Source organism: Elephantulus edwardii, unplaced genomic scaffold (genome assembly GCF_000299155.1).
Source record: "Elephantulus edwardii isolate Elephantulus edwardi_28Jun2011 unplaced genomic scaffold, EleEdw1.0 scaffold00009, whole genome shotgun sequence".
In the NCBI taxonomy this organism is placed as follows: Eukaryota; Metazoa; Chordata; class Mammalia; order Macroscelidea; family Macroscelididae; genus Elephantulus; species Elephantulus edwardii.
Window position 1 is genome coordinate 29,206,164 of NW_006399759.1, and position 14,866 is coordinate 29,221,029.

Below are 14,866 nucleotides of genomic sequence, written 5' to 3' on the forward strand. Positions count from 1 at the left end.
CAAGAGTGCTTGGAGGTAAAGATGATAAAGTTTCATCTCACATACTTTGGACATGTTGTTAGGAGAAGTTATTCCTTAGAAAAAGACATCGTACATGGAGATATGAGAGATCAAAGGAATACCTTTAACCAGGTGGGTTTACAAAGTGACTACAACAATAAACTCAAGTATGTCAGCAATGAGGAGGATGGCACAAGATAACAGAGGGTTAAGATCTTTTGCTCAAAAGGTCACTATCACAAAACAAGAGCAACTAACAACAACAAAAACTAAGCTAATAAAAAAGAAAAAACAACACGGTATCCACATATCAGAATCTGAAGGAGAAAGAGAAACTTCACAGAACTCTAATGGTAGGAATCTTGAGAGATCCCCCTCCACAAGAAAGGAGTTGTCCACAAGATGAAATACTGCCTAGAAGTGAAAAAAAAACAGTATTAAGAATTATATTTGTTATTTCATATCTTCTTTAGCTTTTCATTTTTCCAGATTTTGTATTCATGTGAATTTGTAAGTGGACTGCTCTTGTCAGATTAATATTTTAAAAACTTTTCTCTTTCATAAAAGGGAATAGAGTTAAAAGACACTTTTGAAACAAATTTTGCTCGTGTTCTTTCTATTAGTTACAGTATTAAAATAATCGTTGTTGTTATATGCTATTGATTCACCTACAACTCATATTGACCCTATTTTCAACAGTTTTAAGGCCTGCCCTGTCCAGAATCAGTCTCACTAATTCCTACACACCAACTCCCATTGTCCTAGTTACTGTGTAAGTTCATTTTATCTGAGGTCTTCCTTTTCTGCACTGTACCTCCACCCTTCTAAGCATGATGTCCTTCTCCATGAACTGATCTCTCCTGGCCATTTGCCCAAAATATTTGAGACAGAGATTCAAAGTCATGACCTCAAAGGAGAAACTTGGTTTCACTCTCTCCAGCACAAATACCATTTTTTCTCTGGGTGGTCCATGGTATGTTCAGTACTTCTCCCCAGAACCACAATTGGAAGACATCGATTGTTTTTTCATCCTTAGTCATTGCCCAGATCTCTGATGCATTGCAAGTAATTGTGAAGACCATGGCCTGGAGGTGCACTTTAGTCTCCAGAGTGACATCATTGCTTTTCAGTATCCTGGAGAGGTCTCTGACAACAGGTTTTCCCAGTGTGATTCGTCTTTTGATTTCCAAGCTAATGGTGCCATTGTTGATTGTGGAGCCAAGCAAGCTGTAATTGCTAACAACCTCCATCTCTTCTCTATCTACTATGGTGCTGCCAATTTGCCCAGTGGTGAGAATCTTTGTTTTTTTTGATGTTAAGGTTCAATTGTTATTCAATCCTGAAGTCACATTTTTCCTCATAAAGCCTATCCTCCAGAATGAATTGTTCTACAAATAGATGGAAAAGATGTAGAGAGAGGATGGATCCCTACTACCTTTTAATTTATATGTGGAACAGATTTTTCAGGAGGCTGGACCTTAAGAGGAAGAACATGATATCAGGTTTGGAGAAAGATTATCACCAACAAGCTGTGCTATGCAGATGGCACAACCTTGTTTGCCGAATCTAAGGAGGACATAAAATGATTGCTTCAGAAGATCAAAGACAGAAGTTTTCAATATGATATGCAACACTGAGCCATTTGGAAGCACCATTATAGATGGAGAAGAGATTGAGATTGTTAACTGTTTCAGCTTGTTTGATTCCACAATCAGTACTCTTGGCACTAGCAGTTAGGAAATCAAAAGACAAATTACATAGGACAAAGTCTGCTATCGAGAATCTCTCCCAAGTGCTGAACAGTAATGATGTCAGTCTTGAGAGTAAGGTATGCCTGATCCAGGATATGGTCTTTGTGATTACCTGCTATGCATTAGAAAGCTGGACAATGACTAACAATGATAGAAGAAGAATTGATGCCCTTGAATTGTGGTACCAGGGAGGAATAGTGGGGAGAAATAGCATGGACTCCCAAGAGAAAATAAGTCTGTTTCCTGGAGAGAGTGAAACCAAATTTCTCCTTCGAGGCTAGGATTTGAAGCACTTTCTCTCATACTTTGGGCATGTGGCCAAGAGGGACCAATCTTTGGAGAAGGACATCATGCTTAGAAGGGTGGAAAGACAGCACCAAAGAGGAAGACCTAGGATGAGCTGGATTGACACAATAACAAAGATAATGAAGGTAGGTGTGTCAGAAGGGCAGAGTTCACAGTTATTGTATCTAGGGTCACTATGAATCACAAGTGACTAGACTGTGCATAACATCACTGACAACAAGGAGAATTTACCACACATAGGGCCTAGTGGCAAGAAGCAGCACTGCAATCCCGAGGTTAGGCAGCTCAAGGCCTTATATGTTCCACCAGAGAAGGATGAGCAATCTCCTCCTATTAAATCAACTGCCTCTGAAAACCCACAGGAGAGTCAACTATGGGCTGGTTCTGACTCTACAGTACACAATAAGAAGAAAATATTTTGTTTAGTGCCTAAAGAGCATGATCACAGATCCTTAACAGCACTTTTTTAAAACCAGGTAAAAGAGGTGTAAGAATTTTCCTGGAGTCACACAGCTTTACATTTGGGATTTATGGTTTGAACTTAGGTTTCTTTGACCCACAAGTATTCAGTCTTTATCCTCTTCTCCCTATCATTTACTTGTTGTCTTACTCATCTCTTATTTTTCTTCCTCGATTCACTATCTTCCTAATTGCTCCTTTTGCCTTATTGTTATTTCTTGAGTACCCTAAGCATTTTATATACTTTTTTTTTACATGTTATATTTTGGGGGGGGGTTAAAATTAATTTTAATGAAAGTTTATAGAGACTTAGGGTTTCCAGTCATTAACTGTTGCACTTTTCTTCCTGCCCCCCACCCCCCGGCCCTCAATTCACTTTTCTCCTCGATAAGTAAAAGAAAGACTCTTTCATTGTTATGCAATCCCTCCCCCCAATTCCACTGCACTGTGCAGCCTTCATTCTGGACTCCTGTCATGACAATAATACCTAATCATATATCCCTTTTAAACAGTTTTCTCCCTCATCTGTTTCAATGCAATATACATCATTCCTTCCCTTCTTTTCTGTCTTCCCTCAACCCCAATGTCAGTCCTGTTTTACAATAGAGGCCCTATGCAATATCTGTCCTTTTGTGACTGAGATATTTCACTCAGCATAGTGCCCTCTGGGTCATCCACTTAGCATAATATTTCATGAGTTCTTTGTTTTTCAGGACTCCATATTATATACTCATTTTTTATATACTGTCATTCCCAGGTAGATCGCAATCATTTTCCTACCATATTTGTTGTTCATTGCTGTTGAGTCTTTGTTGTTCTTAAATACATCAAGCATTTTATTGACTCTCTTTTATGTACTCAAATTCCATTGGACGAGTAATAATTTCAAATCGTATTTGTTATTAGTTAGCCTTGCAGTGGCTCAGTCTCATGTTGACTGCATAATAAACGCAACGTTGATCAGTTTTCCTGTGCCAGTTTCATACTCTTTAGGATTCTTAAGTCCGTTATGGCAGCAGCTGCATAGTTTGAGTGCCTTTCAACTTAGAATGCTCATCTTCTAGTAGTAATATCAGATAATAAGGAGTTCAAAGACTATATTGCCTTCATTCTAAATTATACTTCAATATAAACCAAACAAAAATTCCTACTACTGTACAAATAAAATCATGCTAGATGGAGAAACAATTGATATTGTCAAGGATTTAATTTTACTTGTGTTCACAATGAAAATCATGAAAACTATTAAGACATCAAACAACATATTACATTGGGCAAGTTTGCAGCGAAGGCTCTCTTTAAAGTGCTAATCACAGGAACATTACTTTCAGAACTTAAATGGTAAGATATACCTGGCCCAACTAGTGGTATTTTAAAGCATTACACATGAATGTGGAAGATGGACAAAGAATAAGGGGGTGGGGGGAAGACTGAAGAAGAATTGATACATTTAAACATGGTATAGACAAATATTTAATATATGATAGACTTTCAGAATAACAGTTAGAGCTGTCTTAGAAGAGTGAAGCCTGAAAACTCCTTAGAAGGAAGAATGACAAAACATTGTCTTCCATACTTTGAGTATATTATAAGGAGGACTTATCCCTAGAAAAAGACATCATGCTTGGAAAATAGGTAACAAAGAAAGACCATCAACAAGATAAATTGTCACAGTGCCTGCATGTTATAAGCCCATGCACTACAAACTATAGAGAGAATGGTACGGAAATAGTTGTGTTTTGTCATATCATATACAAGGTCTCTATCAGAGAACTGCCAGATGGGCAGGCTGGGTTCAAAAGAGTCTGTGATACTAGGGATATTATAGTTAATGTTAGATGAATCTTGGCTGAAAGTAGAGAGCACCAGAGGAATGTCTATCTGTGTTTTAGTGACTGTTCAAAGGCATTTGATTGTGTGGATCACAACAAACTATGGCTGACTCTGAGAAGAATGGAAATCCCTTGATTGTGCTCATGAAAAACCTATAATAGGACCAGGAGGCAATTGTCAGAATAGAGCAAGGAAACACTGCATGGTTCAAAATCAGGAAGAGGAAACACCAGGTGTGTATCCTGCCTCCATGCCTTTTCAATCTATATGCAGAACAGATCATCTGGGAGGCTGCACTCTATGAGGAAGAATGTAAGATCAAGAACGAAGGAAGACTCCTCAATAACTTGGGTTATTTAGAGGATGCAACTCTGCTTGATAAAACTGAGGAGGACCTGAAGTGCTTGCTCGAGAAGGTCAAGGACTACAGCCTTCAATATGGATTGAAGCTCAACATCAGAAAAATAAAAGTTCTCATCACTGGGCAGATTGGAAGCATCATGATAGATGGGGAAGAGATTGAGATTATTAATAGCTTTAGTTTGCTTGGCTCCACAGTCAATCCTCTTGGTATTAGCAACCAGAAAATTAAAAGACAAATTGCATTGAGAAGTCTACTGTCAGGGACTTCTCCAGATTTTTGAAGAGTAATGACTAGGGAGGATAGAAGGAGAATTGATGCCTTTGAATTGTGGTGCTGGAGAAGAGTTGAATATACCATGGTCTGCCAAGAAAATAAATAGGTTCATCTGGAGAGGGTTAAACCAGGCTGCTCCTTGGATGCAAGGATTCTGGGGCTTCATCTGACATACTTTGGAAATGTTGTAAGAAGAGACAGGTTCTTGGAGAGGGACATCATGCTTGGGAGGGTGGAGGGATGGGGTAGGAGGGGAAGACCCTCTATGAGGGGGATTTACTCAGTGACTGGGGTAATCAGGATGGATGTGTCAGAGGCAGTGTGATTGGCACAGGATAGAGAAGGGTTTAGGGCTGTTGTACATAGAGTCTCTATGAGTCGCAAGCAACTCAACGGCACATAACAACAACAATAACAACAACAATGATGTCAGTCTGGAGACTAACGTGTACCTTATTCGGACCACAATCTTCACAATTACATGCTACGCATTAGAAAGCTGGACAATGACTGTGGATAATAGAAGGAGAATTGATGACTTTGAGCTGTGGTGCTAGAGAAGAGTATTGAATATACCATGGAGTACTAGGAGAACAAACAAGTTCATCCTAGAGAGGGTAATACCAGGCTGCTCCTTGGAGGCAAGGATCCTGAAATTTCATCTGATATAGTTTTGGCAAGTTGTAAGAAGGGACCAGTCTTTTGAGAGGGACATCATCCTTGGAAGGGTAGAGGGACAGCTCAAAAGAGGAAGACTGTTGAAGAGATGTATTTATTGAGTGACTTGAGATTCTGGCAGTTGGCACAGGATAGAGCGGGATTCAGAGCTGTTGTTCATAGGATCGCTATGAGTCACAAGTACATGACAACAATAGAGTTAGAACTGACTAAAGAGCACATAATAATATACACAACCATTTTCCCAACTTACTTTCCTAGTTTAGATTTTTATCCTGAATTTTCTAGTCATATATCCAACTGCTGTTTTAATAGCATTATTTGGATGTTGTTAATTCCTTTGTGCTATCAAGTGTCCTGTGATTCATAACCACCATTTGTACAACAGTTCTGAAACCTGCTCTATCTTAAGCCAATCTCACAGACTCTGACACACCTACCTCCCATTACCTGAATTACTGTGTCAATCCATCTCAACCAGTGTCTTCCTCTCTTCTACTGCCCCTCCACTCTCCAGAGCATGAAGGAGCATATATTGCCTGGACACAAGTCCAATATATGTGAGGTTGAGCTTCAAAATTGTAGCCTCCATGAAGAAACTTGGTTTCATTCTCTCCAACACAGATCTGTCTTGGTGGCCCATGGCATGTTCAATGCTCTTATCCAGAGCCAAACTCGAAGGCATAGATGATTCTTTTGTCATCCTTAGTCATTATCCAGCTGTCTGATGCATAACACATAATTGTAAAGAGTATAGCCTGGACCAGGCGTACCTTAGTCTCTAAATGATATCTTTACTTCTCTGTTTTCTGGAGATGTCCTTGACAGCAGACTTTCCTAGTGAAATTTGTCTTTTGATTTCCTGACTGCTGGTGCCAACAGTGTTGATTATAGACCCGAGAAAACAGAAATTAACAACTTCAATCTCTTTTCCATCTATCATGATGCTGCCAATTGGCCTTGTGGTGAGAATCTGTTTTCTTGATATTCTGTTTCAATCCATTTTGAAGGATTTTAATTCCTGAGGTACCTTTTGAAATCTTCTATTCAGCTCCTTAACTTCTTGATTTCTTCCCTTTACCTTTGCTTCTTGGCATTCTAGTGCAATATTAAGAGTCTCTGCTGACATCCATCTTGGTATTTCCTTCTTCCTCTGTCTTTGAAATGATATTTTGCATTCTTTGTGGATGATATTCTTGATGTCCTGTCTTCTTGCTCATCCAGTCTTCATTCGTTAGTGTTTATGACCTCAAACCTGTTCCTGAGATGGTTTTTAAATTCAGATGGGACAGACATAAGGTCAAATTTTGCCTCTTGTGGATTTTAGTTAACATTCTTTAGCTTTAGTTCAAATTTGCATATAAGTACTTGATGATATATCTGTTCCACAATCAGCACCTTGCCTAGTTTTCATTGCTGATATTGAACTTCTCCAATGAATACACAGATATAATCAATCTGACTCCAATGTATACCATCATGGGAAATTCAGTATATAGCCTGCATTTATGTTTCTTATAAAAGATATTTGCAACGAATAAATCTTTGACCATGATGAATTCTATCATTCTATCCCCAGCCTCATTTCTGTCACAGAGCCCATGTTTTTCAACTACTTATTCTTCTTCCCTGTTCTCAATGGTTCCTCCTGTTTCCAAATGTGAGTACTCAGTCTCAGATGCTGTATCTGCTAATCTGCTCTGTACATATTGTACATATGGTTTTCAAAGGCCTGCTATTTCAGAAGTGGATGGCCAGTCCTTCTTCCTAGTCTGTCTTAATTTGGATGGTCAACTTTAGAACAATATCTAAGAGACAAGCATTTTTACTGAAAGGAGCAGATGAAAGTAACTTCCTCCTTAGAGAAATAACCAATAGATTTAGTTTTGCCCCACTACCCCTGATGCATGTGTTCTTGTCTCTTCCCTTTTCATGCTTCCTCAACATCCCCTTGCACTCCTGCCTACCCATTCAGCACCTTCCTTCCCCTAGCCAACTCTTGATATGATGGCTCAGGCCACTAGTCACTTCTGTGATACCTTGTGTTTCACACTGCTGCTGGTCTTTCATGCTGCACTTCTGATATTATTCCTTTTACATTTTCTCAGTCCTTCTCATTTAATTTGGTTTTATGATTTCATTTGCTCAGTATAAAAACCTTGGGGTAGTCTTTTATTCTACTTTCTTTCATGTCTAACATCCAAGCCATCAAGAAATTCTGCCTTCAAAATATATTCAGAATCCAACTACCTCTCTTTATCTCCATTAACATTATTCATCCACCATATTTCTTCTTCTTTTCAGTTTATATTCCTATAGCTAGCTCTCCGTTCAGCAATCATACTGATCTTTTATAATAACATGTGTCAGTTTCTTTACAAAATCTTCCATATTTTCTATATTCCTTGAAGCAAGAACCAGTCTGTACAATCATCTGCAAAACCTTTTATGATTTAGGTCCCCAAATTTCCGTATTTACCTTATCTCTTTTTACTCTTTCTCTATGATATTTGCTCCTCCCTTTAGCCTCTTGATGGTCCTTGAACATACCAACCATCTTTGTTCTTAGGATCTTTGCTTTGATCATTTGTTTTTCACCTGGGTTACTTTTCCAACCTATATGCATGGCTAGCTTCCTCAATGCCTTTATAATGACTTTCAGTTTAAGCTGAAAGAAGAGGAATTAATTAAAGGAACCATCACTTTTATAGTCTCTTTCAAAATTATACCTCATTAAGTATCAGTGAGGTCAGCCACTTGTTTAATTTTCATTATATTTTGGGCTTATCCAGCAATTCAAACAAATCCATAAATAAATTAATTCCATAGCATCTATCATGTACATATCAATATTCATTTTACCTAGTTAGCCATGTTAAAATATACAATATTTAAAGTTGTAAACAAGAGCAGTTATTAATTTAAGAGAAAATGTAGAATTATTTTATTTTTTGTATTGGAGAATATAGTAAGTTGATTCAAAATTGAACACATAACTGGACTCAAAAACAATTAGACAATAAGAAGGGTCAGTGGTGAATGGAAATAACCAACCCTTCTCTCAGTTAACACGTATTTGTTTAGATTACTCTTTGCTAGATATGGGAGTTGATTATAAAGTGGGGCGGCAGTGAGTAAAGAATCTATACACTCAAGAAACTCAGAATTCAGAAAGACGTTCAATGACAAATATCATCAACAGGGAGCTCTCATTGCCTAGTTCTAAGAAGCTGTGCCACAATCCTAAAGGCATGTGGTTAAAATTCACCAGCTCCTCCACAGGGGGAAAGAAAAAAAAATGGAAATCTCTTTCTATGCAATTTACTGCCTCTGAAGCCCAATTTGAGTGTAGACTATGGTTTGGTTCTACTCAATGGTACACAATAAGTATGTCGAACCTAGATTGCCATGGGAAACAAAGAAAAGTATGGTTAAATCTACAGGAAGAGAATTTTACAGAGGAAGAATTAGAATTAGGAAAGACAGAGAAGTTGATATAGCTTGAATTTTGAAAGATGTACAAAGACACTAGCGGAGGGAAACATATTTAGGAGAAGAATGAAAAGAAAATATGAAAGCTTGAAATATCTATCCCATATGATTTTCCTTCTTATAATCTGTATGGAGCAGATTGTCCTTTCTCCTTTGGGTTTAAAGTGCCAATCTTTGTTTAACAGCTAAATGCTTTCACCACCTTGTAATGAAATAAATTGTGACTTAAAAATTTGAGTAACTTCCTCTTTTAGACTTTTAACAATTTTATAGTTTTCTAGTGACTAAAGACTATGGTGCACCTGATCTAAGCAATGGTTTAATATTTTTAATTGCTTCCTATGCAATATGTATTGCATCCCATCATTAAGAAAACAAATATCCTTGCCACTGTGCCAATAGGAAATGTCATGATAGAGAAAATGTTGAAGTTGTCAATAATGTATCTTGCTTGAATTAGTAATCAATATAACTGGATCAAAAGACATATTTCACTGGGAAAGTTTTGTGTTATAAACCTCTCCAAAGTATTAAAGGGCAATGATGTTATCTAGAAGACTAAAATGTACCTGATTCAAGTAATGATCTTTTCAGTTACCTGTTACACATCTGAAAACATACAGGAAAATGAAAAAGGATCACAGAAGAAAGATTGATGCTTGTGATTTGTGGTGTTGGAGAAGAGTGCTGAAGATTCGATGGAATTCCAAAAGAACAAATAGATATGTCTTGGAGAAAGTACAGCCAGTGTGCTTGCTGGAGGCAAGAATGGTCAAGCTTCATCTCACAAACTTTGGGCATGTTGTTGCTAGGGGCTATTGAGTTGAGTAAAACTCATAGTGGTCCTTTAAACAACAGACCTGAATCCTGTCCTATCCTGTGCCATCCCTATGGTCTCTGATACACTGGAGCACATTGCTCCAATGGCTGTCTATCTTGAAGGAAATCTTGCTCTCTTTTGCTGACGCTCCACCCTTTCAAGTATGGTATCTTTTTTTCAAGGAATAGCCTTTCCTAGCAACATGTCCAAAGTATGAGAGATGAAGCTTTGTCATTCTTGCCTGCAAGAAACACTCTGGCTGCACCTTTTCTAAGACATATGTTTTTGTTCTTTTGCTGATCTATGGATATTCAGTATTCTCTTCTTCAATACCACAATTCAAACACATCAATTCATCTTCTGTCATCCTTATTCATTATCCAGCTCTCAGATGCATAGCAAGTAGTTGAAAAGACTATGGCTTGAATCAAGCATGTCTTAGTCTTAAAACAGACATATTGTTCTTTCTGATAATAATAATAATAATAATAATAATAATAATAATAATAATACTATTATTCCTGACAGTGAACTTGCCAAAATCATTACTACTTATCTCCTGACTATTGGTGTCAAGGGTGTTGATTGTGTGTCTAAGCAAGATGAAATCATTAACAATTTCAATCCTTTCCCCATCTATCATGATGTTTCCCATTGGCTCAGTGATAAGGATCTTTGTCTTCTTGATGTTAAACCGCAGTCCATGTTGAAGGCTGTAGTCTTTGATCTTCTATAACAAGTACTTTTGGTACCCTTCACTTTCAGAAGGCAAGGTTATGTCATTTGCATAGCACAGGTTGTTGAGTCTTCTGCTCCTGATTCCACATTCTTTTTCATAGAATTTTGCTTCACAAATTATTTGCTTAGCTTACAGATTGAATAGGATTTTAGGAGAGGCTATTTTTTTATTTTAGGAGAGATATGGATTACATCTCAACATCAAAAAAACAAAGTTCCTCACCATAGGAACAATAGTCAACTTATGATGAGTAGAGAAAAGATTGAAGCTGTCAATGATTTCATCTTCCTTGGATCAAAAATTGACAGCCTTGGAGCCAGCAGTCAATAAATCAGGAGACACACTTCACTGGGCAAGTCTGTTGTTAGGGACCTCTCCAAAATGCTGAAGAGCAGTAAAGTCAGTTTGAAGACTAACATGTGCCTAATCCAGGCTATGGTCTTTTCAATCACTTTCTATGCATCAGAGAGCTGAACAATAAATAAGGATGACAGAAGAATCAACAGCTTTGAGTTGTGGTATTGGAGAAGAATACTGAACTTTCCATGGACTTAAAAAATAACAAATAGATATGTCTTTGAAAAAATGCAGACTGAGTGTTCCTTAGAATCAGGGATGATGAAGCTTCATTTTTCATACTTTGGGCATGTAGCTGTTGTTGTGTTAAGTGTCATTGAGTTATAGGTCACTTATAGCGACCCTATGAATGAAAGACCTGGCATTTGTATAAATGTCATCGTTTCTGCAAGTTCGTAGGGTTTCCAGAGGCAAGTTATTTTGGAAGTGGATGCCACTCCTGTTTCCAAGCTTGTTTTAATCAGGGAGCTCCACCAAACACTCTCCACCATGGGTAGCCATTCACACATTTAACACATCAGTGTCACAAAGTTCAGCTTCACAGCAACCACGAGTTACCTCTGTACAGCAAGTGGACAGACCACGGCTGTATCACTTAGAAGAATATTTGACCAAAAAGAATTAAAAACGGGCCTGATGGCCACAGATTAAAGTTACCTAGCATGTAGCTAGGTGAGGTTAACACTTGGAAAGATGGAGGGTCTGCAAAGAAGAAGAAGACCCCCAATGAGATATATTGTCATGATGATATCAGCAATGGGCTTGAGTGTGTTGGAGATGATGAGGATGGCATAGGATAGGACAGAGTTCATGTCAGCTCTTAATAAGGTTGTTATGAGCCATATTAAACTTGATGGTATCTAACAACAACATTCCTTGGAAAAGGACATGATGTTTAGAGGTGGAGTGTCAGTGAAAAAGAAGACCTTTAAGAAGATGCATTGACACAATGGCTGCAGCAATGGGAACAAGTGTATTAGAGCTGATAAGGATGACATAGGATAGGATATGGTTCAGATTTGTTGTTCATAGTGTCCCTACGAGCCATATTTGATTTGACAACAACAGCCACATGGACCTGAAGCTGGGCAATGAAAAGAGATGGCAGGAGAAAAACTTGACTTAAAATGTTGATGTGTGTAAAGACTGCTGAATATCCAATGGACTGTCAAAAGAACACATTGTCTTGGAAGAGGAGCAGAAAAGATGCTTCTTAGAGGCAAGGATGATGAAAGTTTGTCTCACAGACTTGGGAAACATTGCTAATAGTGAACAGTTCATGGAAAGGACATCATGCTGTAAAAGGTGGAAGGTCTGAGAAGCAAACCTTCAATAAAGTGAATTTACACAGTGACTGTAACAATGGGCATAACAGAGATGGGAGGAGGACTCAAGATAGGGTGAGGTTCTGGTCTGTTATTTATAGATTCACTTTGAATGCTTATCAAGTGGATGACATCTAGCAACAACACTACCCATGACTAAAAACCAATGACGTCTAGCAGTTTATATAACCAGCAAAAGGAATCTGATTGCAAAGACACATTTTTTTTAAAGGGGAAAAAATAAGCTTTATTTCATCCAGGGTGGTGCCTGGCTCAGAACTTCGGGAACTGCTTCTTGGTGCCCGCGGCCTTGGTGACCTTGCGCATGTTGAAGCGCATGGTCTTGCTCAGCGGCCGGCACTTGCCCACAGTGACAATGTCTCCAATCTGGACATCTCTGAAGCAGGGAGACAGGTGCACGGACATGTTCTTGTGACGCTTCTCGAAGTGATTGTACTTGCGGATGTAGTGGAGGTAATCTCGGCGGATAACGATGGTCCTCTGCATCTTCATCTTTGTCACCACGCCAGACAGAATTCACCCTCGGATGGAGACATTACCAGTAAAAGGACATTTCTTATCAATGTAGGTGCCTCGATGGCCTCCTTGGGTGTCTTGAAGCCCAGACCGATGTTCTTGTAATAACGCGGGAGCTTCTCCTTGCCGGTTTCCCCCAACAGCACTCTCTTTTTGTTCTGGAAGATGGGGGGCTGCTTCTGGTAGGTGCGCTCGGTCTGGATGTCCGCCATCTTTCCGGCCATTTGGAAAAAGGCGCAAAGATACATTTTTAAAGACAAATCATCCCTGTTCTACATTGTATCACATTAGTTTATGTCATTGTTGTACCTTTGCTGTATGCTGTCCAATTGTGTCTGTCTTATAATCAATTTCATGTCACAGAGTACAACCTCTTCATAGACTTTATAAGCCGCGATCTTTATGGGATCAGGACATCAAAGTCTTAGAAAAGAGAATCCAAGGAGTAAATGTATTCAAATCACCTACCAAAAAAAGGTGTAGACCATAGAGAGCTGTACTTCTAGCTGAAAGGCTATACCTCTCTGGCAGTTTAAAACTACCATCTGCTCCATGAAAGGGGGGGAAAAAAGGGACCATCTCTTTCCATGTATTTTAAATCCTCCAAAAACCCACTGTAGGATCGTCTATGAGTCTAGTCAGCCTAATCAGCACTGGCTTGGCTTCACTGAACTGTTACCAAGCTGTTATCCATTTTCCCACTAACACATTTCTGAAATGTCAATGATAGCAAGATTTCATCCTTTGACTTAAATTACTGCATATAGGATGGTATGGATAGACGGACAACGCCATTAGAGAATGCGAAAGCACGTATTAAGTTTGACAATCTGTGAATTTTCTGGTCTAATTTTCAGTAAATCATGGTTCACAGTACTATTTTATTTCTCTAAAAGAAATATGAGAAAATTCAAATAATAAATTCTTTATTTAGATAGAAAAACATTCAAGTTGTTATTTATGTGAAGTAAAAATGATTGATATGTTTTCTTTGCTCTTTCATTATTCCATTGCCATGAATAAAAAGAACATATTGATTAGGGACTTGTGTGCACAACTTAAATCTGTTTTAAAGAGTTAGAATCTGTGTCTGAAAATCCCAAGACACATCAAATTGAAAGTTTACATGAAGGAGTAGAAATAAAACTCATCTTAGAATCTAAGGGCCAGGATAGTCTTCTGGAATTTAGAGCATATTTTTAAACTCTATTCTTGTTGTTATTAGGTGCTTTCAGTTTGACTGAGACTGTAACAACCATGTACATGAGTTTAATGAAGACTTGGTAGTTTCTGCTATACTTATAGTCTCTGCTGTGTTCAATGAAGAGAATTGTTGCAGGCAGTTTGTCAACCTGAAGTAAGCCAAAATATATGAAAAACGCAATGGGTCCTCATTCCCATATTTTTTTTAAAATAATAGGCTATAGGATTATATAGTTTTATTGGTTATTTTAATGATAATAGTTCTTGCTTGTAGTAAAGGTGTTTTCTGGAAAGTTGAGAATATTTTAATTTTGTTTGGTTTGTTTAGATTAAGAAAAAAAACAACAACAAACAAACAAAAACAAACACCCAACAACAAAACACCAGTATTTCCTCTTAATATCTTCAGAAAAGTTCAAGAACTTAGAAATAGAAGACACTGAGAACCCGTTAGGTCACAAGATTAACAATATGTTAATAATTAGTAAGTATATTGAACTCTCTAGCCTACAAAATGCTACTGAAAGATCAGAAAAAATATTGAAACATAATAAACCTCTTGAGAGTACCTCTAGAAAATCAGTAATGCAATTTATAGTCTATACACATGGTGAAGATTTTGAGACAAGGTTATTATACAATATGAAAATATTAGTTTTCTTGCAATATTTAGTTCAATTATATTTGATGTAATTTATGTTTATATTTATATAGACAGATTGAACTACA

At 37.8% G+C, this 14,866-nt stretch overlaps 1 pseudogene; it reads right to left on the reverse strand.

Moving 5' to 3' along the window:
• Positions 1–12,670: 12,670 nt before the first annotated feature.
• On the reverse strand, positions 12,671–13,146 carry LOC102871534 (annotated as a pseudogene).
• Positions 13,147–14,866: the final 1,720 nt, after the last annotated feature.